At 52.9% G+C, this 27355-nt stretch overlaps 1 protein-coding gene across 1 annotated transcript in view; it reads left to right on the top strand.

The window, feature by feature from the left end:
- LOC141547601 (uncharacterized) overlaps window positions 1-27355 on the top strand; it is a 47431-nt gene that overhangs the window by 8642 nt on the left and 11434 nt on the right. The window contains exon 4 of the mRNA XM_074275987.1: window positions 11257-11372. The gene's annotated coding sequence lies outside the window, so the exon portion shown is untranslated. The remainder of the gene's footprint in view (window positions 1-11256; window positions 11373-27355) is intronic.

The following is a 27355-nucleotide window of genomic DNA, read 5'->3' as shown; positions in this document are numbered from 1 at the left end:
CTTCCCTAATTAAGAACTCAGGTGTGCCCTGACTGGAGCATCCCATCACTCCAACCCTCCCTTCGCTTCATTCTCCTCAACTTATTCTTTGCTTTTAATGAGCCCCCTTCAACGCTTCTCTCTCTCAGTACTTTCTCAGGTCATCACCCTATGCAGACTTGCCTCTCCCCCCTCCAACCCTCACCCGATAATTAGCCATTTCCATTTTAGACTTTCCTTTGCCTCCCTGCCCTGTCATTCTTCTCTAAGCAAACTCCAGCCTTGTATTACTCCCATTATCGGCCACTTCTATTCCTATAACACAGAAGAAATTCATGCAAAATTTGTATTTCAATGGGGCTCTCCTAAACTCAACATGTACAGCTCTAAACTTCTCCCATTCCTGTCCTTCTAGACACCCAGACATCAACCTTTCCCCTCCATTTCCTCCCACTGCTGCAAATTCTTATGGCTCAGCCCCTTGCTCTGCCCTCCCCTTAGTGCAGGCTCTCAGCTCCTACCCCTGAACCATGGTCATGGCCTCTGCTGGGGTTTCCTCCTCCTTTGCTCCCTGATCAGTAGAGTCTGGTGGTTTCAGATCATCTACAGGATCTCCTGACTGGCTCCGTCTGACTTCTCCAGATCTTACTCTTTGCTCCCTGACGTCAATGGCCTTTTGCTGCTTTATCTCCCCATTTCCCTTGATTGACCTCCATTCCTGGAGACTCCTCCTGCTCCCTTCCTCCTCCATGCTTCCCTGGTTTCCATCTATTTTCTCATCAAATCTCACCTTCTACAAGAATCCTCTCCAGCTCCTGCTTTGTGATGGGGCCGATTCCCTCCCATCTCCCTGGCCTTAGTCTTAGATCAGACCTAGTTGTCTGTATATGGCATCCCCCTCAAGACCGAGAACTTCCTGAGGACAGGGACTATCCCTCCCTGGATTCCCAAATGTTTAATAAACGTTCCTTGACAGACTGATTGACCAGAGGTCGCCCTCTGCGGTGATCCCAGCACCTTGGGTCCTGGCCAATCAGCAGCCAAAGCCTTCCCTAAGCTCTGCAATATGAGAACAGGGACTGAAGGGCTTTTTTCTGTCTCCCCAGAGCTTAGCACACTGGGCTTTGTACACAGTAAAGGCTTTCTCACTCTCACTCATTCATAAGAGATTACCTGAACATGAACATTTGAAAAGCTTCCACTCCACCAAGGCAGGGCTGAGATTCAGCTTCTCCCCTCCAGTATCCGCCGCCCTCATGTTCGTTTTCTCACTAAGAGCTCAATGGTTGTTCACCAAACAGTTGAGGCAGCCAGGGGCGGTAGCAGACAGACGGCTGGATTGGAGTTAGGGAGGTTTAAAACCATGAGGAATTGAGAGTACGTGTGCACGGTTCCATGGATGCACTGGCTTTTAACATGAGTAACGTCCATTTGTCATGGGCCATTGGGTGACTCATCACGAGGATTCCCCCCAGTATTTTGAGGAGCAAGACGGAAGGAGCACAAGTAATACAGTGGAGAACAGCTGCAGCTTCTGCTTTAGAGACACCATACAGCCTCCACAATGAGCAGGCAGATGAATGAAACAAAGCATGTGCCTTATGGGCAGAGGAATCAGAGCAGAGGCCACACAAAGGAGAAAGGAGGGCATCAGCTACCCTACTGCCCTCAAATATGGGACCGGTGCCATCAGTGTGAGACCTGACATGCATGATGAACAGGGGTGCAGCTCTGCTGTTCAATGCATCCTGAGCCTGATGAAGATCAGTGATGGTGGAGCGCCTGTCATCTATATACACATGTGGTAGCTGCTGGACGGCTTGACAGGCCTAAAGACTATTTGTGATGATGTTAATAGCCTCTTGATACCGTTGCATGGCGTGTATGATGGCATATAACCCATTCTTCTGCGTAGAGTCACAGGGGGCGTCAAGAACATGTGTCTCGAGTGTGTTCCCTGTATGTTGCGGCCCTGTGATCTTTGGCAGCATCAGTGAAAACACTTGGGCCTTGCACTGGCTCTGAGGAAAGAGATCCAGCGGCGATACTTACTCTTTATCTTTTGTACAACTGCCTAAGTGGCTGAGAAGTGTGCAAAGGTGCTGGGGGACAAAGCTGTGACAGGACTGCCCACATTAAGTTATCCTGGGCAATAGCAAGTACCTGCTGTGCTGGTCTACCAAGAGCCAATGGAGGGGGTCACCCCGAGATAAGTACGGCCCGATGGCAACATTACCACAAGAAGGAGCCAAGCCCCTCAGTCTTATTGGTCAGAATGCATGAAGGTCTAGTAGGGTGTAGCCAGTCTATGGGGTGCTCACCTTGGTGCAGTATATGAAAAAGGGCTTATCAAAAATTCTGACAGTATCAAGGGCTGTGAGGGATCAATTCTACAGCAAGGGAATGGATTGTAATGCTGCACGGGGCCTCTGCAGACCTCAATCGTGGTGATGTCAGGGCAGAAGGGCCTTTCAAAATACCGTAAAAGCGGGTGCCTAACAGAAAGGGGAATCGGGTGGGTGGAGCGCAGCCACTGTAAGGTCCCCACCAGCTGTTGGAAGTCATGAAGAGTTTTATACTCACCTTCATCCACCTTAGGGGGCACCTTAGACACCGTAAGGTCTTGAAGAAAGTGCCCAAGAGAGAGAAATGGAGGTTTAGTCTGTTGTAAATGCTTAACTCTGCATGTACTCCTGCCAGTCTCTCCTCATTCCCAGGCCCTCAGAGAAGTCTCTGGTCACTGTCTTTTGCAGTGTTTACCTCTTTCTAAAGTCTTCAGAAGTCTCTGGCTACTATTTCATATGAATAGCAGTTGGAACGCAATAGAGCACTCAAAAGCTCAGGATCTTTATTCACCTGTCTACATCCTACCCTTTGACCTCCTGCACACTCTTGTTCCTACTCCTAGCAGGTGAAAAGAGAGGGAGCTTCCCCTTCCTTACAGCTTCAATTGGGTCTCTGAGGTCACATGCACAGCCAGTCAGAGGAGACACTTCCTGTTCATGAAGTAATCTCAATATGGCCAGAGTTTACACTCACAAGGTGGTCCCTGTATGCTCACCAGCAAATCACTTCCGGGGATCTCAAGCATTACAGCTTGTTTACTTCCTGACCCTTATAATTCCCCTCTTTTTCAAAGCAGGGAACCACTCATCACATCAAACTAACTTTAGCATCAGCAATCGTTCGCCAAGGAGGTAGGATGCAACAGAACAATAAACAAATAAACAATAAAACAAAACAGTGAGAACTAGGCTCACCACTTGCCATAACCAATATGGTGTTCAGCCCATTCAATGAGTCAGTCTCAAGGAGGTAGGATATCGAAGAGGTGGGATGTCAGTGAGGTAGGATGTCACAAATCTGTAGTTACAATTGAAAAAGCAGAGAGATGTTGGGGTCCTCAGCTGGTGCAGACCTGCTGACACCAGCGGAAATCTGAGCACTTAACCATGGTTATCATCGCCTCTAGGACCCTCGGACATCTCCGGATATGACAGAGTAGACAGACACTACTTATGCAGTTGGAGAAACTTTATTGCTTGGTTACATTGTCTTGTCTCTCTCTCTCTGTCTCTCTGTCTCTCTCTCTCTGCTGTCCTGTACTTATACCCCTCTCATCTGCCCTTGCCCATGTGCCCCAGCAACAAGTTTGTATATAGCTCGTGTGTCCAGGAGCCTGAGACAGTGGGGGCTATCTCGATCTGGTGTGTGCTCAATGCTGACGTGTCAACAGCGTGTACCCCGGGCCTGTAGTCAGCCAGGCAGAACATACACCCGAGGGCCTCAACATCCATTCCCAAGAATGAGCTGATCGAGATCCCACTAGCCACAGGCCACAAGGGTCAGGATGCACAAGACTTGTTTTTGCACAGACTTGTTGCTTATGCAAATGGGGCATTGTGGGCAAGGTACACAAGGAAGGGTCACAGGATTAATGCAGACTCCTGTTATTCTGTTCCCTAGCACAGAGGAAGGTGTATACAGCAAAGTCTTGTCCGGTAGCACTGCCTTAGTAATTTTGGCAGACTTAGTCTATGAGTGGAAAAACAGGGCCAAGCCTCTCCCCAGGTCATCATATGCCGAGTAGCCATGAGAGAAGCGCATAAGCCCATTGTCCATTTAACAGTCATCACCCAGGACAGTTCAATTCGGCTGCTGACTGGAGCTGTGTCTGCTGCTGTCTCTGGTGTCACAGTCAGGAGGGACATGGCTGCTCAGCATCTGGAGGGCTGCTGACATCTGGACAATCCTTCTGGGCTGCTGTCTGGTCCTTCTCTTCTTGGTTCCCCAGGTCACGGATGTTTCTGGTAGGGATCCAGTCCTCTGCTGCTGGGTCTGCATCTGGAATGACAAGAGCATCCCCAGGACCCAAAAACTAGACCTAACCTGGGCCCTTCCAGATGCCATTTAGGGCCTTCCACATCACTGTGGAGAGAGGGCTTTTGTCCTTGTCGGCCAGTCTGTTAGTTAGCCATGCTTTATGCATGTGCCAGAACCGCATTGCTGGGGTAAGATCCAAAGAATGTGAAAATTGCAGGTAATTATATGTATATATCACGGCATCTAAGCAGGCCTGCGGGAGTCGGTGGAGGGTCTTATAAATCCCAATACTCCTTTTTCTTGCTTAGACAGAAGCATCTTGAGGGTACGATTAGCCCGTTCAACAATGGCTTGGCCCATAGGGTTATAGGGGATGCCAGCAGAATGGACAAGGCCAAATTCAGTGCAGAAGGATCAAAAGGCAAATGATGTATAAGCCGGTCCATTATCTGTCTTAAGTGCACATGGGATCCTGCAATGGAGAAGCAAGGAGAAAGATGGCTGATCACATGCCTAACTGCTTCTCCTGATTGGAGTGAAGCCATGAGGAATTGAGAATGTGTATCCACAGTTCCATGGATGCACTGCTTTTTAACATGAATAACATCCATTTGCCATGGGGCATTGAGTGACCTCATTGACCATGAGGATTCCCCCCAGTATTTCGAGGAGCAGGATGGAAGGAGCACAAGAAGTGCAGTGATGAACAACAGCTGCAGCTTCTGCTTTAGAGACACCATACAGCCTCCACAATGAGCGGGCAGATGAATGAAACAAAGCATGTGCCTTATGGGCAGGGGAATCAGAGCAGAGGCCACACAAAGGAGAAAGGAGGGCATCTTTACCCTATTGCCCTCAAATATGGGACCAGTGCCATCAGTATGAGGCCTGACATGCATGATGAACAGGGGTGCAGCTCTGCTGTTCAGTGCATTCTGAGCCTGATGAAGGAGATCAGTGATGGTGGAGCGCCTGTCATCTGTGTGCGCATGTGGTAGCTGCTGGACGGCTTGACAGGCATAAGACTGTGATGATAAGCCTCTTGATACCATTGCATGGCATGTATGATGGCATATAACCCATTCTTCTGCGAAGAGTCACAGGGGGCGTCAAGAACATGTGTCTCAAGTGTCCTCCCTGTATATTATGGCCCTGTGATCTTTGATAGCATCAGTAAAAACACTAGGGCTTTTCACTGACCCTGAGGAAAGAGATCCGGCAGTGATACTCTTTTGTACAACTGCCTAAGTGGCTGAGAAGTGTGCAAAGGTGCTGGGGGACAAAGCTGTGACAGGACAGCCCATATTAAGTTATCCTGGGCAATAGCAAGTACCTGCTGTGCTGGTCTACCAAGAGCCAATGGAGGGGGCTGCCTCGAGATAATTTGCATGGGCTGTATGGTGGCATTCACAGCTCTCAAATCAATTAACATGCGCCATCCTTTGTTCTTTTTTTACAAAAACAGGTGAATTATAAGCACTAAAGGAAGGCGCGATATGATCCAGTTTCTATTGTTCAATAATGATGGATTTCAAGGCAGGGAGTTTTTCATCTGGGAGGGGCCACTGATCCACCCATATAGACGGTCATGTTCCCATCTTAAGGGTGGCACTGCCAGAGCCTTCTCAGTGGCCCCCGTTAGTTTTCCTCAAAATGTAATGTTCGAATGGCTTTCAGTCTCTTCCCCACAAGCCCTGCGATGACAAGAGGCCTAAAGACACCCTGCTGATTTTCAAATTCCCAATGGAGTTTCCTACTAGACTGGGAAGCATGTGGCACGCCGCTCATCCAATTAACTGTCACTGTTTGGGTTTGTAGTGGCCAATCAAGTTTTGTTATAACATATATCAGCCCCTGTATCAATCATTCCTAGAAATGGCCTGTTTTCTATATAAATAGTACACATGGGCCTTCTTGCCCAATCATCTGTGTAAAATTCATCTCACCAAAGGGATGCACCGGGAGTGCTTTGGCAATTGGATAATGTCCCTCTAGGTTCATAGGTTATGGGTGAGGATTGGTGACCAAGATAAATGGTTCCATAATGTCATAATATGTACAATTACAGGTACATAGTCTGAGAGTCCAATCACTAATCTACCTCCAGCCTTGGGTTATATCTCAACATGTGCAGTGGTCCATGGGTCAATATCAAAACCCTCAACTGCATTCACCAAGTGCTGTCCATATTCCTCATCAGGGCTTGATAATTCTCTTTGAATCTTGTAGCTCCTCTCTGGGTAGGTCCCTGATCTATTGGGTGTGCATTTTGGGGTCCCTGTGCCCGTTTTCCTGGACCGCAGAATTATTTCTCATCTTGGCCCTGCAAAATTTAGCAATGGGCCCTATCTTGCCACAAACAAAGCAAGTGGGCTTCCCGCCCCCTGGTGGCCGTGTATGGCATTGGGCTTGGAAGTATCCTTTCCTGCCACAACTATAACACTTCTTTCCTTCATCCCTCCTGCTTATTCTCGGTATTATTCCCTGAGCTATGGCTGAGGCCAGTGTCTCTGCATCGATAGCCTCGTAATCTGCTTCATGACATTTGTCCACGATCTCGGAGATAGGAGCTTCTTTAGGAAGTCCAGCCACTATCCGGCTGCACACTTTATTCATTCCCTCTTTTAAGAGTTTCCCGAAAAGAAGGTCAGAAGCGACACCTTTATCTATAACTCTGCCAACCGCTGTTTTTAATCGGGACCTGTACTCTCTGATGGGTTCTCGGGGGCCCTGTACCAACCCCTCGATGTCTAGTGTCTTCCAAGCCTGTATAGCGAGCGCACTGTGCAACAGGGGAAAATACAGTTGCGTTGTATGAGTCTGAGTTGTGGAGTAGCGGCCTGTGCCGGTAATTATAAGCACAGACTCTTCCGGGCCCTGATGGGCACTGGCGGCAGCACACGTCCGAGCTGCTTCGGCACATTCTGACAGCCATGAAACCGACTGGGCGGGAGTGACACAGGCGGACGCCAGGACTTCCAGTCATTGGGGGTGAGGCGTGCATCCTTGAGATCAGCTGTAACATCTGCATGGTACAGGGAGCATTTAGACCTTAATTAACACAAGCTTCTTTCACTTCCTTCAACATTTTGAATGGGATCGGGACATCCTCCACTGGGGGGGCCTGGAGGCCCCAGTCAGAACGCCATGGAATCACATTCTCCCCCTCGGCCGCTGCCTTTATCAAAGCTTCCTGCAAAGGCCAGCGGGGACTGCTCTTTCTGAGTTCCCCTGAAAAAATAACAGGTCTTTTTCGAGTAATCTTTTGTCTCTTCTCCGGCTCAGCCTGTAGGTGGCGCTCTCGCACTTCTCGTTCTAATTCTTGTACAGCAGTTTTGTGTTTCTCCGGGAGCTCAGCCTTCAGGCAAGGTTCTGGCCCCTGGGGTTCTAAAGGCTCAAAGCCCCCATTCGCCTGCGGATTTTTTGCTGGCTGAGCTGCATTCAGTAAAGGCCCGGAGCTTGGGAGGCAGCCCTCGGCCCCTCACCCGAGGTGCCGCCAGAGAATCGCCCATCGGCCTTTCTACCTGAGCTGCCTGCACAGGGTACTCTCGGGCTTGGTCACCGGGAAACTCAGGCCCGGACCCAAAACGCTTCTCTGCCTTCTCTCTGTCAGGGAGGGACCCTCCGGGGACTGGCAGTCCTCCCCCCAGGGGTTACTGGTCGCCAGCCTACCAAACCCCCGCCGCCTCTCTGCGCAGAGCTGCTTGTGCAGCCGGGCGCCCGGACCCGGAGGCTTGCAAGCACAAGTCTTTGCTCCACCTGCTCACACCTTGCACTGCTCCTGCAGCCCCTGCAGCCCCTGCAGCCCCTGCAGCCCCTATTGCCCTGCAGCCCCTGCAACCCCTGTAACCCCTGCAGCCCCTGCAGCCCCTACAGCCCCTGCAGCCCCTACAGCCCCTGCAGCCCCTACAACCCCTGCAGCCCCTGCAGCCCCTGCAGCCCCTACAGCCCCTGCAGCCCCTGCAGCCCCTACAGCCCCTGCAGCCCCTGCAACCCCTGCAACCTCTGTAGCCCCTGCAGCCCCTACAACCCCCAGGCAAACGGCTCCTGGACTCCTAGTGACCTCCACCCACTTCCTGGTCCCCCCTGCTTACCTAGGGTCTCTGAGGTCACAGGCACAGCCAATAGGGAATTCTCAATACCACCAAGTTCCTGCTCAAGAGGCGGTGCCTGCTGGCTGCAGAGATTACTTCCGGGTGCCTCGGACTTCAAGGCCTCAGTACTTCCCCTAATACTATGCTGCGAGGCTCCTCCCCTGACCCTTACATCCCGCCTCCTTTCTTACCCAGCCACAGTTACATGTCCCTCTTCTTCTGGCTCTGGCCACTGGACCCCCTGGCTCTGCAGGGGAAAGTGAGGCCGGTGACCCGGCCCAGCCCTGCCCCCCTTGGGCCCGATCCACCTGGTGGCGGCCTCACCTCCCTTGTGTCCTGGTCACGGGAGGAAGGACAAGCTGACCCCGGCCCCCCACTCCTCACCTCCCTCCCGCAGGTCTCCTGTGGAGCTTGGGCTTCCACTCCCACAAGGCCACATCCCCTCAGGCAACTCTTCCCCGGCTTTCCTGGGCCCTAAGGCCCCTCAGCAGGCCTCCTGCGGGGTGGGCACCGGGGGTCAGGGGGCACCAGTGGGCCAGCGAGCATCTCTGCTTCCAGTCTTCTGCCGCCAGGAAAACGCCTGTGGGCAGCCCAGAGTGGACCAAGGGCCGGCAAGCACAGCTTTTCCTGGCTGTGTCCCAGGGGCTTGGTGCCCCCTCGCAGTCCCGGCCGCTTTTTTAGGCCGTAAAATGCCACAGACGTGGGCGCACCCACACATTCCCTGTCTCCTGCCCGGCGCTGCCCTGTCTGTGGGGCCCTCCCAGCAGGGGGCGCTGCTGCTCCTCCCCAGGCCGGGGGAGGGAGTCTGCTCAGGGAAGGACTAAGTGGCTGGGACTCCACAGCCTGGGCTCCGGAGCCCAATCCTGGTGGGCTGGGGCCACGCTGCTGCTTCCTGGGGCTCACCCCAAGGGGGCGCTAACAGCCATTGGCACTGGGCAGACAGCTGGTTGTCTGGGTGACTTATGCAGATTGTTTCCTGACTGGGAGGGGAAGCTGGGGGGGAGCTCAGAATCTGACCGAAATGCTTGCTGGAAACCATCTTGTAGGTGAAAAAAATAAAGTCAAACGTGAGAAAAGGAAGGGAGTAGGGAGAAATGGGAGAGGTCATCGGGCGTGGGGGACAAGGTTCTATCACCTGACCTCTGGGACCTTCCGGTGGCCGCCAGCCCTTTGGCCTGGAAGGCGCCAAAACTCTGAGCTCAACTCCAAGGGGAAGCTGCTCTTTGGAAGGCGGCAGGGCTGGGAGGCAGGGGACCCCCGGGAATCTTCCGCAGGCCCAGGCTTGGAGGGGCCTCTCACCCCACCCCGCCCCCTCTGCCCCTCTGTCCCCATCTCTCCAAACTTAATCCAGATCTCCAATGATCAGGAATCGACTCTCCGGGACCGGAGCACAATCCAGCCCCTGGGCTGCTCTGCCCGGAGGGACCCAAACCACTACATTTCAGGTGAATCTGCCCGCTGGAAGGTCTCTAGGAGACCCCTTGGAAAGGACGTTGGGCTAGACAAGGTAGCCAATGCCCATCGGGCACCGGAGGACCTCAAAGATGTCTTTAACCTCCAAAGCTTTGCCCCTGCGGCCTATCAAGCTGGGCTGAGTGTTTGCCTTGGAGATGGAGTGGAGAGGAAGAGTGCCCTGGTCAGGGTGGCCCCGGGGTTCTGGGCCAGTCACCCAAGCATGGATGCTGGGGATTCCCCAGAGCCGGGAAACAAACACTGTCCCTGAGCTCAGGGAAAATCTGACACGGCCGGCTTGCTCATTCGCCCAGCCCAGCTTCTCGGGATGGCAGCACAGTCTTGGGGTGGGATGGCCTTGTTCGGGCAGGCTGGTACCTTGGGAGGCTTTGTGCCCAGAAGGCTTTTGCTGTCATTTTCATGGACACGGAGCCCCTTGTTGAAACTTGAACGCTGAAGGAGGATGTCACAGAGACCTGGAGAGACCTACAGGAACTGACGCTGAGGGAAATGAGCAGAACCCGGAGAGCGTTGTCCACGGCAACAGCAAGATCACACTATGATCAATTCTGACCGATGGGCTCTCCAACAATGAGCCGACGGGGCTGGTTCCAATGATCTCCTGATGGAGAGAGCCACCTGCGCCCAGAGGGAGGACCGGGACAGTGTGGAGCACAACGGGCATCCTCACTCTTTCTGTTGTTTTTCGCTTCCATTCGGTTTTCTTTCTCACTTTCTTTCCTTTTGATCCAATTTTCATTGTGCAGCAAGATCATTGTATGAATGTTTACACATTTTGGATTTCATGTGTATTTTAACATGTAAAACATATTTTGGATTGCTTGCCGTTTAGGGGAGGGGATGCAGGAAAGGAGGAGAACACAAGGCTATGCAAGGGTCAATGTTGACAAATTATCCAGGCTTCTGTTTTAAAAACAAAAAGCTTTAATAATTTAAAAGGAAAGAAAAGAAACTAGTGTTGAGAGATTATCTCTGGAGAGAAGTGCCAGGAGCTGACTGGGCGGAAGCCCTGGGCGCCAGGTGCCCTGTGATTGATCGGATCACCCGACCACCAACGGTGGGCTCTTCCTGGCTTGGCATCCTCCGCCCCTCACCAAGCATGTGCAGAACACCATTTTGGGCACCAGAGGGGAAGGAGCCGCAGTTCAGATGGCCTGCCCTCATGCAGCTCACAGTTTCCTGCTGGCGGAGGGCACCCACTAGCCATCATCAGGGTTATTCCAGGGGGAATTCACAAAACAAAGGGGAGCGGGTCCCATGTGTCTGGGGGGGGAGGGCAGGGGCTCAGTCTAGGGTTCATAGGAGAAGACTCTGTGGTCCCTGGCTGCAGCCCCAGAGTTCTGGCTGGCCGCACAGTCCCCAAATCTACCTTCTCTTATATTTGCAGCTTCCATGGGACTGGAAGGTGTAGGATCTCACCCTCACTTTTCTTACATTTAAGAAAAGAAGAAGAAGGAAGCAAATGAGAGCACTTACCAAAGGGAAGGATGGGAAGAGGTCCAGGTAAGGGGAGATACGCCCATGGGGAGGCGTTGCTGTGGGGTGGTGGGCAAGGGTGGGCTCGGCCCAAGAGCCTGGATGAGACGGCCCCCGGCACTCTTTTCATGCTCCCCAGCCCTCTGGGGGCACTCTCATGTTCTGCCCCTCCACCCTCGTGGCAGCCTTTGAGATGGGCCCAGACAAGGGCCTGGCATGTGCCCTGGAGGGGTTTGGGAGGAGGAGGCAAGGAGTGAAACTGGAATCGCCCCCACAGTCTCGGCTCCAGTCAGGAGGGAGGCCCTTCTCTCTAGAGGGGCTGGGAATGCTTGGCAGACTTGAAAAAGCTCCCCAGGTTCATGGCAGCTGCCTGGGATCTGGGCTCTCCTGGCCTGCCTGCCCAAGGAGCCCCCCTTCTGCCAGAGAGACCGTCCGGGACTCCATGATCCCTCCATTCTACACTTCAAGCTTTTCCCATTACCCACGAGGGGTCCCAAGATCCCTGGGGAGACCTGAATTCAAATCCTGCTTCAGACACTGATTAGCCAAATAACCCTGGGCAGGTCACTAGCTCTGTCAGTTTCTTCAAAGGACAAAAGTCTGGCTTGAGGTGTGAGACGAGCATGGCCCGACCCAGGGGAAGGCCGTCCCCATCCACGCTGGCTCCGGGTCTTGAGTCATCAGGCGAGGGAGGAGGGGAGTCATTGCTGGGCCCAGAGGGAGGATGCCCTTGGGTCGGACACGGTCAGCTTGAGCGGCCTTGCTGATGGCAGCACGACTGGCCATGAGGGCCGAGGCTTTCACAGGGAGGAGCAGAGTCTGGCTCAGAAACCCCGGATCAGTTTTTGTTTCTGATATTAAGGACTAAGGCTCCTCAGGAAGGGGTGGGGGGCAGCCTGAGGCCTTGCAGAGAAGAGGGGCAATGAGAATGTTGGGCTGGAGGAGAAGCGGCCTCCCCTCTCCCCTCCAGGCCTTTGGGCCTTTCCACCACATTTTGGAGCCGAGGGGTGCCTTCCCCAAGCCTCAAACCTTCACTGGGTAAGAATAAGCCCATTCTAGGCACTGTGCTAAGAGCCAGGGAGACAAAAAGGACAGGGCCCCGGCCCTCAGGGAGCATCCCGTCTGATAGGAGAGGCCATGGAGAAACAACTGTTAGCCACAGCCAGGATCTGTGGGGGGCTCGGGGACCATCATCTCCCAGGGAAGGCCGGCAGCCAGTGAAGCTGTCTACACAGGCTCACCTTGGAGAGGGACAGCAGCTACTGTCTGGGGGGAGGAGGAGGAGGAGGAGGAGGAGGAGGAGGAGGAGGAGGAGGAAGAAGAGGAGGAGAAAGAAGAGGAGGAGGAGGAGGAAGAGGAAAAGGAAGAGAAAGAAGAGGAGGAGGAGGAGGAAGAAGAGGAGGAGGAGGAGGAGGAAGAAGAGGAAGAGAAGAAGGAGGAGGAGGATCCCAGGCCGAGGTCAGTTACCCAGCTGCTGAGAAGAGGAGGCAGCTGACCTTAGAGGAAACAGCCAGGAGTGAGTCATGGGCAGGCCGCTTTGATTTCCCAGAGGAAGCCTCTGATCCCCAGACCTCACTGTCAGATGTGAGGAGTCCCTCGGGAGTTTATGGGCTCGTTAAAGCGGTTTGATGGGTGTCCCACAGAAGGACGGGAGCCACGCCTCCGGGCTCTCCCCACAGTAAAGCCCTTCGCTGCCAGGACTCCAGCCCCAGCGTCTCAGTTATTTACAGAGTTTGGGGAAGAACGCGGCCCAGCCGGGGAGCCTGTTCGGGGGCGGGACTAGGCAAGTTGACTCCCTGGCCAAAGCCCGGCTTTGCCCCAGGGGCCCGAGCTCCCAGACACCTGGCGTCAGGTGGAAGGATGGCGGCACCTCAGGCCTGGCACTGGCAAGTTGGGCCCCCAATTTTTTCACCCCGATTTAGCCAGGGGGTGTGAGGTAATCGCCTTCGCCTTTCTCGCCCTAAGTTTTTGGCAAATAGGGAGCAGGGGGCATGAGTGCCTGTGGGTGGCAAAGGGCAGTGTCTTGACCCATTCTGGTGCCATGGATGCACGGCAGGCTCTGTGTTGCAGAGAACCGCCATGCGGCCCAGGACGAGGGGAACGCTGGCGCAGAAGGAGGGAGCCTCCGCCATCTTGAGAATCTGACACATCGGTCCATGTCATCCCTTATAACAGTTGTTAATCACAGGTTGGATGAGAAATAGGCTTCCTCTGGGCCCCTTTGATGGGAGCATGGTCGAGGTAGGACAGGAGGGACTGACTCAGCCTGATGGGACGCAAGGTCAATGAGGTGTCAAAGTTCAGTGGGGACGGAGGGTCAGAAGGCGACCTCTGCCGGGGACCGGGCGGCCTCCTCAGGGGAGCCTGGCCCGAGAGACTGGTCCACTCTGAGGCTCCACACTCAGCGGGTCCCCCAGGAACTGATTGTCTCCCCAGGGGGTTCTCAGAGCTTCTCCGAGGCAAGGGAGAGAAAGATCAGTGGGCAGGGAAAGGTAACGGCCCGGCCCGGGTCTGCCTGCTTTGGTCGGGAGGAGTTTCGGGGAAGTTTGGAGGAGGCCGAGGAGCCAGAGGGGACGTTTCACGGTGGTTTTCAAAAGGGGCCGAGGGTGACCCAGGGGAGGTCTTCCCTCCGTGTGGACGAGGTCTCTTCTGTGTCATGAAGTCTGGGGCGCCCCGAGATACAGCCACCGCCTGCCTTGAGGAGCCAAGTGTTCTGTCCCCCCTTCCAGGGGAAAGTCCCCCACCGCCTGCCCAGGTACCCGCCCCTGGTTTAGTCCATGGGTGTGGCTGCAGCTTCCCGGAGCCACAGGGGAGAGCCCAGAAGGCGGACACCAAAGGTGGAGGAGCAGCCCTCCGCCCCCGGGCCGGTTCTGCCTGAGCACCCCATAATTATCAAGCCTAAGAAAGGAGAAGCGGGCTCCTGAGAGCAATCGCTTTGGGAACCTCTATGTGGAGAAATAAGGAAGCCCCCTGGGGGACGTCCAGTGCTGACCGGGAGGAGCTGGATGAACCCCAGCAGCCGGGCCCAGGGCTGGGGCTCACTCACTGTGAGGGAAGGAAGTGGTCGCTCTGGCTGTGAGCGCCCCTTTGGGGATTAAAGGGGTAGAGCAGGGCCCAGTGGGCTGCCGGCCCCTTCCCCTATGATCTCATCTTCTTTAGGGAATCCAGGAGCATTCACGGGGCAACAAGTTTAGAAACATTCCCAGAAGACCCAAGTCCAACTCATCCCGTCATGGGATTTCCCCACCCCCACCCAGGAGGTGTTATCACTTCCTTGCCCATGTGGGTCTCTTCCCCAGCAGCACTGACTGTGTGCCAGGGCTCAGCACTTAGTGTGTCTCTTCCGGCTGCTCTGATGTTCGTCCGAGGGCCGCTTTCCTGACCCAGTGAGGTTTCTGGCAGCTTCCGGACCCTCCTGCCCCCGTGACTGCCCTGAGCGGCCGCCCTCTGGCCACTCTCCTCGCCTGCCTGCACCTGGCAGCACCAGACCAGGGCTTTCCGCTTTCCCAAGCACCGGTGCCAAGAGAGGAGCTCCCTTTGGTGCCAAGTGCCAGGGCCGCCTTTCCCTGGTTTGCAAGTGGGAGGAGAAGGCGGGTCACGTTAGTTCTGATCCAGGAGAAGGAGCCTCAGCTGGAGGGTGAAGGAGGTCGCCGGGGCTGAGCTCAGATCTGTTCTTCCCATCCTGACTTGGGCCCCCTTGGAAGGGGAAGAGCCTTCGTGGCACTTTAGAAGGGCATCATGGGACAGATGAGTAAACCACGACAGGTCGGACTGCAGCGACTTTGCATCCAGTGCTCTTTCCCCTGCACTTGGGAAACAGGTGTTTAACATCAGAGTTGGGCAAGTCCCTGGGCATCGCAACTGACCTAAAAACAAAGGTTCTCGGGCTTTGTGGGAAGAAACCCTCGCGGCATGGCCCAGGCGGCCCCCCTGGCCACGCGGGGCTCTAGGGCCCCCCTCCCCACTCCTTGGGACACAGCGTGCTGGGGGCGGGCCAGGGGCACTGTTGGCGCTCCAAAGCAACGGGCCGGCTTGGTTCACTGAGATGATGAGACACTGACCCAGTTCTCCGCCCTCCTCTCCCGGTAGGGAGAAGTGGGTCAGGGATCCTCACAGCCCCGTGGCTGTCCCTGGTGGGGAGCCCCGTGTAGGGGTTGTGATCCCTGGGCCATGCAGGCCCTCCTCAGCTCTGGGCTTCCCCCGCCCGACATCCCCCTCCTGCTTCTCTGGCTTCCTTCAAGACCTCCCTAAAAAGCCTTTGCCAGTCCCGGCGTGCCAGGCCTTCCTTCCTGCTGATGGGCTCCGTTTTATCCCGCTGGCGCCGGCATGTACCGAATTGTTTGTCTCCCTGAGCGGGGCTGGCCTCTGCTTTATCCAGCTCCCCGGTGTTGCCCACAGTGGGTGCCCAATAAAGGTGTGTTGACTGACTGACTGACTGACTGACCTCTGAGATCTTTCACCTTCTGGGCCTGTTCTGTTCACCGGGTTCCCTAGAGGGGTGGTCCCGGGGTGTTGGGAGCTGGGCCTGGTCTGGACTCTAGCCGAGGCTGTCTGCTCCTGCAGGGCTGGGGGAGGGGGCCCCTCTCCTGGGGAGCTCTCTCCAGGCCCAGGCTGGGTGCCTTTCTGGGAGGGCCAAAAACAGCAGGTTGTTTCCAAGCTGGGAGGTGTTGGAAAACCCCTGGGGCAGGAGATTTCCAAATGAGATTTGGGTTAGAAAAAAGCCCCAGTGGGAGGGGCCCGCCTCATGAAAGGGATGGAAAAGCTCCAAGCCAGATCCAGCTGAGAAAGCCCCAGAACCGGGAGGGTGGGAGCCCTGGAGACTCACATAGCTGTCTGCTGGGCCGGGCTGCGAGCAAGGAGGGCTGCAGGCCCGCCACATGTGGGCACCTGCAATGGGGGACCGGCCCGGAGGCTTCTGGGAGGCCTGGGGGGGGCGGGCTCACACTTCCTCAGAGGCCGGGGATGGGGTCCCAGTCTGCCTGGCCCCTTACTGGCTATCCAAGGCCGGACCTCAGCCTCCGTTCTGCGAAGGCTGGCCTCCGGCTGTTTCCAGGCTCTGGGTGGCAGGGGGGCATTTTAGGTGCCAGAGAAGACGTGAGTTACAGCAGTGATAGAACGGAATGGGGGGTGCCCCAGCTGGACAAAGAAGGGGAGCAAAGCGGAGGAGAGGCGGGGGGAGCGAGAGGGGAAGAGAGGAAGCAGAGAAATAAGCCTCTGTCCTGCTCCAGGGGCAGAGGGTAACTGGGAGAGCTGGTCCCAGGCGTTTGAGCCAGCGGCCTCCACTCCCCCGGCAGGCAAAGATGAGGATCGGAACTGGGCTTTCCAAACCATCTTCCGCCCAAGCCCTTGGAGAAGTGGAGAGGCTCCATGAGTCACCCCGTGTTTGTCTCCGCCGTCAGACGCCATTGCTCCCCGCCGCCTGGGGGAGGGCGGGGACTCACCGAACCAGAGTGACAGCTTGGCCTCCTGTGGCTCCGGGAGGGCAGATGACAGGCCGTGGCATCCTCACCCCGCCCGCCTCCCCCCAGCCTCAGGCCAAGAAAGCAGTAAACAAGCCGGGCAGACCTCTCTGTGGAGGCCCAAAGGAGGCACTTGGAGAGGGGGCCCAGCTCTTGGAGGCTAGAGTCCAAATGTCTCCAGGAGGGCTAGGATTTCCAGGAAAATCGCCTGGTTTCAGAGCGTCCAGAAACCTGGCTCCAGAAGGCCCCCAGAGAGCACCCAGCCAGTAGACAAATGGTTACCGTCCCCCTTGAAGACCTCCACTGATGGGAAGCTCTGGGCCAATTGGAATGGTTAGGAAAGTCTTGACACTGGCCCTCTAGGGCCCAGGAAACCGCCTTCCCTTCCCCCTTCCCCTCCATATGACAGCTGGTGGGTGTCAAGCATCTGAAGCTGAATTTGAACTCAGGCCCTCCTTACCCTCTCTCCACTCCCAACCACCTCTCTTCCCTGGCACGTCCTAGACCTTTGCCAGGAGCCTGAGTCTGCTCACGGCTCCTCCTTTGGAGAATCCGCCTTTGGCCCATCTCCAGCCCATCTCCAGCCCCTCGGGCACAGTCCTTTGGGGGCCATGGGGTGCCGCTGGCTCGGGAGAAGGCAGCACAGGCCGGTGGAGGAGGGGGTTCAAGGGCCCCCCGAGTCCCGCACACCCCCACAGTCTCTTCCACAGTTTTCTGGGTGACCTTAGAACTGGCTCGGGCTTCCCAGCCTCTGGCACACCAGCTGTGGGACCTTGGAAACGCCAGTGCCCCTCTATGTGCCTCAGTTTTCTCAGCTGTCAAATGGCAACAACGGGGCTTATGTGGTGTACGTGCCTCACGTGCCACCAGCAAGGAAAGCATGTGGTTGACAGTCACAGGCTCTGGTGACTAAAGGCGGGCAGTAATAACAGGGCAAGCAAGAGATTGCCTGACTGAGGATGGCAGGGGGCAACCGGACTGGGGAGGCTTAGCAGGGGCCTCTGGGAGAGGGGAGAGGGGAGCCGAGCTGCCACACGCACACACAGACATTCGCTGAAAGGGTTGGGGGCCACCCAGGCTTATTGGGGAGCTCCCTCGGCGAAGGGCAGGAAATACTGGTCCGGCTTGGGGCGGAGGCACTGAAGCAAGAGCTCGCGTTGGCGTCCAGCACCAGGCCTGCGGAAGGGCCGGCCGGCCGGCCACAAGCTTCCTTGCCCGCGCGACTCCTCCCTCTTGTTCCCGAGTGCCAGGCGGGGCCGCTCCTTTTGCCCTGTTATTACCGCTGGCACAGGGAGAAGCGGGCAGGTCTGTTTGTGCCTCGGGGAGGAGCCGCTCGAGTCCTTCCAGTTCTCCTGGTCCAGCTCATCCTCCGAGGGGGAGGAGTCGCTGGGGCCTGTTACCTGGAGTCCCCCCAGGGAGGGGCTGGGGGGAGCCAGCTGGACTGGAGGAGCAGAAAGGGGGGTTAGGGAGGAGGCCTGTGGGGAGGTGGGCGGGATCCAGAAGCTCTTCCCCTGAGCCAGCAGCAGCCTCCTTCTGTCGGTGGGCCTCTACATGTGGGCTGGAACCTCTAAGAACCTGCAGCTGGCCGGTGCAGGGAATGACCCCAGAGCCTGGGAGGGAGGCCTTCCTGGCCCGGAGTCCGCTCCCTCCTCCAAGCGTGTCCCCGCGTCGGGCTGCGTCTGCCCCACATCTTCTCACCAGAAACTCTTGGAGAACATCAAGATTTTGGTTTCTCTGTCTCTGTCTTTCTCTTTGTCTCTCTGTCTCTCCATCTCTCTGTTTTCCATGAGACATCCCTGTGGGATCCACTGTGCTCTGGGGGCGGCTGGAAAGCCTCTCATTGGCGCAGCCGGGTTTGCGTCCCTGACTGCTCAGAAGTCTGTATGTTCGCTGTATGTTCGCTCAGGCTCCCTGAGATTTGGGGCAGCTGGGACCTGCAGGCACCCCTGAACAGGCCACCCGAGGATGCTAATGGACAGCGCTGCCCAGTGGTCTGAGCACTAGAGCGAGCCACTCTCCCCCGGCTCATCTCTTAGTTTCCTCTTCCAGAAAATGCGCAGGTTGGACTGGCTCGGGGCCCTAGGTCCCTGACCGGAAACCAAGGAGAAAGACGCAGTGATCTTGATACAAAATAGTCGTGTCTGCCCTGAAAGTAGCTTTTCCTCCCCTTTTCTTCTCTTTCCAATTTAAGTTAAAGGGCGGCGCCCCCCAGCGGTCTCCACTAGGTCCTCCTTTCTCTGGCCCCATCTTGCCCCCCACTCCGCCCTCCTCGGGTCTGCTCCGGCCTCTCCGGCCTGCAACTGGAACAGGCGGGAGGCTGGGCTGGCCCCAGCTGACTCCTCAAAGTGGGCTTGGGGAGGAGCAATCCAGTTAGAGGGAAGAGCATCCTCCATGTGCAAAGCCCAAAACTGTGGTGAGGGCTCTTGGGGAGGGGGACGGCTTGGCAGAGGTGGGATGGCGACATGGCAGGGGCATCTGCCTCATTCCTGGAAGCCCAGCCCCTCTTAATTTAGTCTGAGTCCATGAGCTTTCTTGGCTGCCTCTTCCCACTCCTGACTCATCCTCTGCTTGCCATCCACTGAGACCCCCAGATTTTTTTCTGTGTTACTCCAGGATGACCCAGCCTCCCCATCCGGGTCTCTTGCACTTCTGTCCACACCTTTTTAAGCAGTGGTTTCCTTGGGTCTCCTCTCGCCAAGGGAGGGATTCCGCTCTAGGGATGGGGAAAAGGAGGCTTGGATGGAATAGCTGACAGTAAACAGATAAGCCAAGTCAGGAACACTGACAGCCCAATATGCTTTTCTGTTGCACCCTGTTTCCCCAAATCACAGAATCTCCAGGACTCCAGTGGCCAAATAAATGAATAAAAACAGAACAGAGTGCCTTTCTCTGGAACCTTCCTGAGATGGGGAGCTCACTACTACCCAAGGCAGCCCATTCTACCTTGGGAGATTGTGTCCCTGCCGCTTTGCCCTTTGTTCCTAGTCCTGCCCATTGATACCCATGGGTATCAGGCCCTCTCCTCTCTCATTGAATCCCACCATCATGGGGGGGGGGGGTGAAGCTCTTCTCCATCTTTCTTGCCTTCCTGTTGTGTTGTCCGGCTCGGGCTGGTCCTGCAGGTCCCTGAGCAGGGTCTCTAGCAGCGAAGCGGCTCCCTCCCGGCCTCTCCCCCAAGACAGCCAGAAACTCTCCTGGTCTGTCAGGGCTGAGAGCAAGCTCAGGAGCCTCCTCCTCCCAAAGTGCTGCTTCCACTTCTGTGCGCCCCACTGGACTCGATGTGGCCCCCCATTCTACAGGATGGCCAGAGCCTCAGGCTCCTCTGAGTACAAAGCTTGCCTAGTTGTGTGTCCCTGGACAAGTTCTTGTCCAACTGCCTCAGTTCCTCCTCTGTAGAATGGCCAACCACCGCACTGAGGAATAGGATCTCCAGACTATACGCCTCTGATAGGCACATCCCAGCCTCTCCCTCAGTCAGTAAGTGTTAGGATTACAAGGTGATAATTCAGGTTGTCTAAACATTTCTCTAGCTCAAGAGTTCACACCTTTAGGAGTTTACACCTTCAGACTTCTGAAAAGGAGTTTACACATTTAAAGGAGTTTACACCTTTAAAAGGATTCTGAAAAGGAGTTTACACATTTAAAGGAGTTTACACCTTTAAAAGGATTCTGAAAAGGAGTTTATACAACCTTTAAAAGAAGCAAGTTCATTGGTTGAAGGAGTTCCCACAAGCGCCTGGGAGTTCTCACAAGCCCATTCTCTGGGAGGATAAAAGAAGACAACATTGGGCCTGGACAAGCAGTCTGGATTGGGGAAGGACAAGGGCTGGAGGAAATTCAGAGCCAGGATTCAAGGAGAAGAGGCTGGCTGGAGGCTCCAGAAGCCTCCCAAGAAACCTGCACACAGAGGAAAAGATTATACAGAAAAGAAACCTCCTCCCAGAGAAGGATTATAACTTAGCGATGACAGAACTTTACAATTTGGCGCCCAACGTGGGGCAAGGACTTATTCTGAGCCCTTCAGAGGAACAAGCCCGGACCCCTGGAGGGCTCCCCTCAGTCCTTCCAGCTTCACCCTGACCCATGTCTTCAAGCTCACAGTTATCCAGTGAAAATCCAGGAAAACCACAGATCAACATTCTCCATATTGAAAAATAGACCTCTCAAAAACAAACAAACAAAGAGACAAACAAGATAAAGGAAGTTCTGCTCTCCAGGAGCTGGCCAGAGACTTCACCATGGCCGAGTGGAGTTAAAATACAGACGTGTGGACATGCTGGAGTCTTGGTAACATTTTTATTTTTCACTTGAATACAAAATAAGAAAAGAAAAACTTTCTTTTCTTGCCAATACACAGCAGACCAGAAGAGAGGATTCAACTGAAAACACTATGAAGAAAACTTATACCTGACATTATTTTCAAAGCTGCCAGCTGTTCTCTGCTTCCCCAAGGGTTTGCTTTTCTTCTCTGGCGGGTCCCTTGTACTTCAGTTTTTGCCCCTTTCCTCTCCCCATAGAAGGTTGCAATTAAGGGTGAATATTTTTACATATGGAAAGTTACCTCGAAACACTCACATCGGGCATATACTGGACCCCAGGCTTCCTTCCATTTTTTCCAGGCTAAAAAAAATTCTTATAATCAATCGGATAAGGATGATGAGGTCCTTCTCCCCTTTTTATGCCATCCTATGGGTGCTCTGGGTCCGGCCTATATGTACACACAAATGTGTTCATAAATATATGCATGTATGCGTGCACACATATTTAGACACCCACGACACGGATGCACTCATACATGTGCGCAGACACACGTGTGTATACTAACGACTATTACAGACCCTGAACATGTGTATATACATGTATAGTACACACATTACTGATAGACAATGATACACAAATAATAGACACCTGTGTAGACCCAGGCACATATATATTCAGATTCTCACACCCGTCTTGCACCCATCATTTCTCTCTTCCTTTGGAGGCCCAAGTCTTTTTTTTTTTTTTTTTTTTTTGTTAACATATGCTAAATTTACTTATACTTAAAAAAAACCTTGATAAAAATGTTTACATTTTCTTTCTTTTTTTTTTTTTTTAATAGCTTTTCATATACAAAGCATATGCATGGAGAATTTTTTAGCACTGACCCTTGCAAAACCTTCGGTTCCAACTTGTCCCCTCCTTCTCCCCACCCCCTCCCCCAGATGGCAGGCAGTCTCATACATGTTAAAATATATGTTAAATATATTTAATATATGTTATATGTATAAAATATGTTGTATAAAATATATGTTATAAATATATGTTAAATACAAGATATGTATACATGTCCATACAGTTATTTTGCTACACAAAAAAAAGGTAAATTAACCTGAGAAGGAAATCCAAAATGCAGGCAGACAAAAACAGGCAGTAGAAATGCTGTGTAGTGGTCCACACTCCTTTCCCAGAGTTCTTTCGCTGGGTGTAGCTGGTTCTCTTCCTTATTGAACAAATGGAACTGATTTGGATCCTCATTGTCGGCGAGAGCCAAGTCCATCAGAACTGATCCTCTGGTCGTTAGCTTGTGGCGTGGATAATGACCTCCCAGTCCTCCTCACTTCCCTCAGCATCAGTTCCTGCCAGTCTCTCCAGGGGAGGCCCAAGTCTTTCCGCACTTTTCCAAACCAACATTTGCTGAGCCACAAGAAGATTCTTTTCTGGATTCCAACAGCTAGAGATAAAAAGGGGAAACCTTTGGATGCAAAGTAGTCATTCTCCACCCCAGAGTCAGAAAAGCTCAATTGCATAAAAAAAGGCCGGCCTCCCTCCAGATCGCCCCAGGCCTTTTCTTAATCCTCTCAGACCTCTGGCCTGGCCCCGCCCATCACTCTTTTGTCCCCAAACTCTCCCCTCTGGGTTTCTGGGCCCCCCTTTCCTGGCTTTCCTCCCCCCTGACAGACGGATGCCTCTCAGTTTCCTAGCCAGGACTGTCATCCGGATCAGGGTTCTGTCCCTTTCTGGCTCCCCTTTTCTTCCCTCTCAATGACTTGCCTTGTGATGTCATCGGCTCAATGCTAATGATTCTCAAATCTACTTATCCAGCCCTGACCTCTCTGTGACCTCCGGTCCCCTCTCCAAAGGCCCCCTTAGACAGGAGAAGTGGCTGCTTCATGGAAAGCTAGAACAAACTCCGTTATCTGTCCCCAGACTCTCCCAGAGGCTCCACCACCCCCATAGCCAGTCTGCTGCCAAGGCCTCTGTGTTCGGTCATTTCTGCCATGTCCGACTCTTGGTGACCCGTTTGGGGGTTTTCTTGGCAGAGATATTGGAAGAATTGACCATTTTACAGTGGAGGAAACCCAGGCACACAGGGTTAAGTGACTGGCCCAGGGTCACCCAGCTGGTCTGGGTCCGAGGCTGGATTTGGCTCAGACCTTCCTGCTTGCCGGCCTCTGGCTCTTACTGGCTGTGCCTCTGAGCTGCCTGGAAGGCTTTGGAAGCTCTCCTGGGCACTCCCCAGTCTCCTCTGACCCTGGTCAGGTGCCTCAGGCTCTGGGGAATCTTCCTATCGGCACCCATCCCCCTCCAGTCCACCCTCAAGTCCATGGTCAAGGTGCCCTGGCTAGAGGCTGGTGGTGGCAGCGAATGTCAGGGTCAAGGGTCAGTGAGAGCGACTGTGGCTGATGGACCAGTGTTCAGCTCTAACAGGTCAGCAGAGGTCCCGGGGCTGCTCTGAACAGCGTGTTCCACTCGGTTTGGGCCACTCTGATTTTGTTTACAGAGCAGCCCCTGGCTGGCTCCCATTCTTCCCAGAGACCCCGGGGTGCGTCCCCGCTCTGTGTGAGCGCGGCCTTGTGTGGGTTCTCCCCGAAGGCAGGGGTGGTGGGCCCCATAGAGCCGCTCTAGGGTTCAGTCTCTCCTCCCACTGGGGACCTTCAGCATCCTCCTTAGGTAACAAATGGAGGCGCTCCAGCTTCCTGGGATGACGCTGGCCCAGCCTTCCCGACATCCAGCCCGGAGGTCAGCCCAAAGGCTCTGGAGGCCTTCCTTCCTGCTCTCCCTCCTTTCTCCCTCCTCTCTCCTGTACTTCCCTTTGGATCCTCCCAAAGCCTGGATTAGCCTTGGCAACATGGGCATCAGTGCAGGACTGTGTGTGCCCCCTGCAAAGTCTGCAGCCAGGGGATGGCTCCTCCCCGTCATCCATGTACCTGAGGCCCACTCTTGGCTGCGCAGAGCCTGTGTCTTCTCGGTGCCCCTGTCCTGCTGCTCGGGTCCAGCTCCAGAGGCGGCACTGGGGGCACAGTCATATGCCAACAACAGCCGGGCGCCATCTTTCCCTCCGCCTTGGTCTTGTAGCACGTGTGTGTGTGTGTGTGTGTGTGTGTGTATAGTGATATTCTATCACATTCGTGTACCAAAATTTGTTTAGCCATTTTCCAATTAATGGGTGTCTACTCGGTTTCCGATTCTTAGCTATCCCAAAAAGTGCTGTTAATAAATATAACTGAGTCTATGGCGACTTTTTTCTCATCAGTGGCTTCCTTGAGGCGCCTTCTCAATGGGGTCTTTGTTGGTCCAGTAAAAGGGTCAGACTTTTAGTGACATTTTATTCATTTTCTTTGCATAATTCCAAATTGCTTTTCAAAATGGTTGTACCATTTCTCAGCTTCTCCAACAGTGTATTAACGTGCCTGCTTTCCCACATGTTTACTTCTGCTAGGTTTTTTTTGGGGGGGGGAATTTTTAGGCTATGAGGTAAAACCTTAGGGTAGTTTTAGGTATGTTTGTTTCTCTTATTGTTTAGTGATTTTCTTTTATGTGGTTGGGAATACTTTACAATTCTATTTTCCAGAAGGATCAGTTCACATCCTTTCTTTGATCATTCATTTGTTGAGGACTGGCTATTATTCTCATAATTAATACTTATTGATATATTTTCGATATCAAACCCATATATGAGAAATTTGATACAAACATATTTTCCCCACTTGACTGTTTCCCTTTTTATCCTAGACACTTTAATGTTGTCTGGGCAGAAGCCTTTCAGTTCCAAGTTGCCTCTTCTGCTATAGATCTAATATTATGAACCTTGATAATTCATCATTTTAGGGTAACCTTGTTCTTCCTGTTCTCTTCCCCTCACGCCTGATCCCCTTTTCTCATTTAATATTCCCTCTCTTTCTCCTCCCCTTCATCTGATCCTGTTCCTTAGTTTTGAAACTTCCTTTTTTTCTTTCTTTCTTCCTTTTCCTTCCTTCCTTCCTTCCTTTCTTCTTTCCTTCCTTCCTTCCTTCCTTCCTTCCTTTCTTCTTTCCTTCCTTCCTTTCTTCTTTCCTTCCTTCCTTCCTTCCTTCCTTCCTTCCTTCCTTCCTTTCTTCTTTCCTTCCTTCCTTCCTTCCTTCCTTCCTTCCTTCCTTCCTTCCTTCCTTCCTTCCTTCCTTTCTTCCTTCCTTCCTTCCTTCCTTCCTTCCTTCCTTTCTTCTTTCCTTCCTTCCTTCCTTCTTTCCTTCCTTCCTTCCTTCCTTCCTTCCTTCCTTCCTTCCTTCCTTCCTTCCTTCCTTCCTTCCTTCCTTCCTTCCTTCCTTCCTTCCTTCCCTCTTTCCAAAAACTCAGAAAGGATTTCTCTCCTTTATTATCTATCTTTTCTTTTTGTTTACTCTAGACCCTATTCTCTGATTCATGATTCCTATAATTATCTGGACCCTTCTTTTTCTCTGTATTCTTCATGTAATCAAGACTGCCAAAGTATCTGTTCTGAGCTCCAGGGGCTTTCACACACTGCTTTGCCCCATGGATTCCTCTTTTCCATTGTGGCCTCATTTCCAGAATAAGTCAATGGTTGCCCTACCCCTCCCATGTCTCTGATTATGCAGCCCACCATTGATCTATACCCTTTCTTGATATCATTTCTTTCCTTTTTTGTTTTTCTAATTTTTTTCTTCAAATTTTGTGGTTACATTTTAAATTCCAAACTATCTTCCTTTGCCCCTCCCAGTCCCCACTTTGACACAGGGATATACCTATCTATTTATTTATAAAACCATTGTATACTTCTACTTATCACTTTCTTTCTCTGGAGGTAGATAGCATCTTCCTTCATAGGTCCTTTGTAGTTGATCTAAATGTTTATAATACTCAGAACAGTCAGCCATTTACAGTTGTCCTTTCGACAATATTGCTTTGTTGTATACAATGTTCTCTCAGTTCTGCTGACTTTCATTATTTCATGCATGTCTTTCTATGTTTTTCTAAAACCACCGAGCTCACCATTTCTTATGGTCCAGTAGTACTCCATCACAATCCGTATCATCACCATTCCTCAGTTGATGGGCATCATTCCTGGACCCTTTTCTACATTTGGCTAGAAAGCTCCTCCTGTCCTCAGAGGTTCCTGACCCTTTCTGGACAAGTGGACTTTTCAAGTATCAAATCCCCACCCCCCCATCTTCCTTCATCTCTCTCTCTTTATTCATTCCTACAATCATCAGAAACTCACTTCCACCTCCAAAGTAAAGCCTCTTTCTTTCCTTCCCCTTTCCCTTTTTCAAATGTTCCCCCTTCTTCTTGTCCACTCTTTGGAGGCTCTTTCTGAGGTCACAAAGGCCCCTTCTCCTCATTGCCAGGCTTTGATTGATCCTGGTGCATCATTCCTTCCTCTCTATCGTTCTTCTCCTCTCCCCCCTTTATGTACTCTGCTGTGCTGTAATGTAGTCCAAAGCAGCAGCATCCTTCTATAGGCAGAATGGCCGCAGGGTCTGTCCATAATGCCCCCTGCCCACCCCCTCATGATCTATCAGATTTCTGTCCTCAATCAGTTTCCCTGTGGACTTTTCATGTTGGGGGCTGGAGCCCCCTTTGATATTCCTTGTTTAATCTCCAACTTCCTTTGGGCTAGTTTGGGTTTTCAGCCCCCATTCTAATGATCTGAAATTCCTTTCTGGGGAGTGACTGAAGGAGACAGCAATAGAGAATTTTTGTCTTATTTACAATAATGAGAAAATTCCTGTCTTATTTACAACAGAGAATCCTTGTATTATTGACAAATATCTCCGGAACCTCTTGATAACATCTCTGTGCAAACATTGTTTTGATGACTCTAGTCATCATGTATGTATATAAGGAAGGGTGAAAAATGAAATCTTTGCATTTGGTGTATACCAGCCAAATGCCCGTTAACTGACGTCCCCCTTTTCAGGCATTTTGGGTCTTCCTGAAGGCCAAATGCCTGTCTATCCCTTTACTATCAATAAAGACTTTGTTTCCATACAGCATTAAATGGCAAATTCCTTTGCTGCCGAACCCGCCCTTGGTTACTTTGGGGAAGGAAGGAGAGAGAAAAGGAACTGACCCATCTGGGTTTAGAACCTCAGTTTACTCCTCATCATTCCTGGTTTTCCCATGGTCATTGTTGTTGCTGGCCTTGCCTGCTGCATTTATTTACCCCTTCTGCATTTTTGTTGTTTGAGGGGTTTAAGATGCAAATCCTCTCTTCAGTTCTGGCTTTCTTTCTATAGATAAGTTTCAAACTCTTTTTTATTATTGAATTTCCATTTTTGGTACTCTATGGTT

The sequence above is a fragment of the Sminthopsis crassicaudata genome, chromosome 6, assembly GCF_048593235.1.
Source record: "Sminthopsis crassicaudata isolate SCR6 chromosome 6, ASM4859323v1, whole genome shotgun sequence".
Classification (NCBI taxonomy): Eukaryota; Metazoa; Chordata; class Mammalia; order Dasyuromorphia; family Dasyuridae; genus Sminthopsis; species Sminthopsis crassicaudata.
Note: the sequence above shows the minus strand (reverse complement) of the source record. Positions and strands in the feature narration are given on the sequence as shown.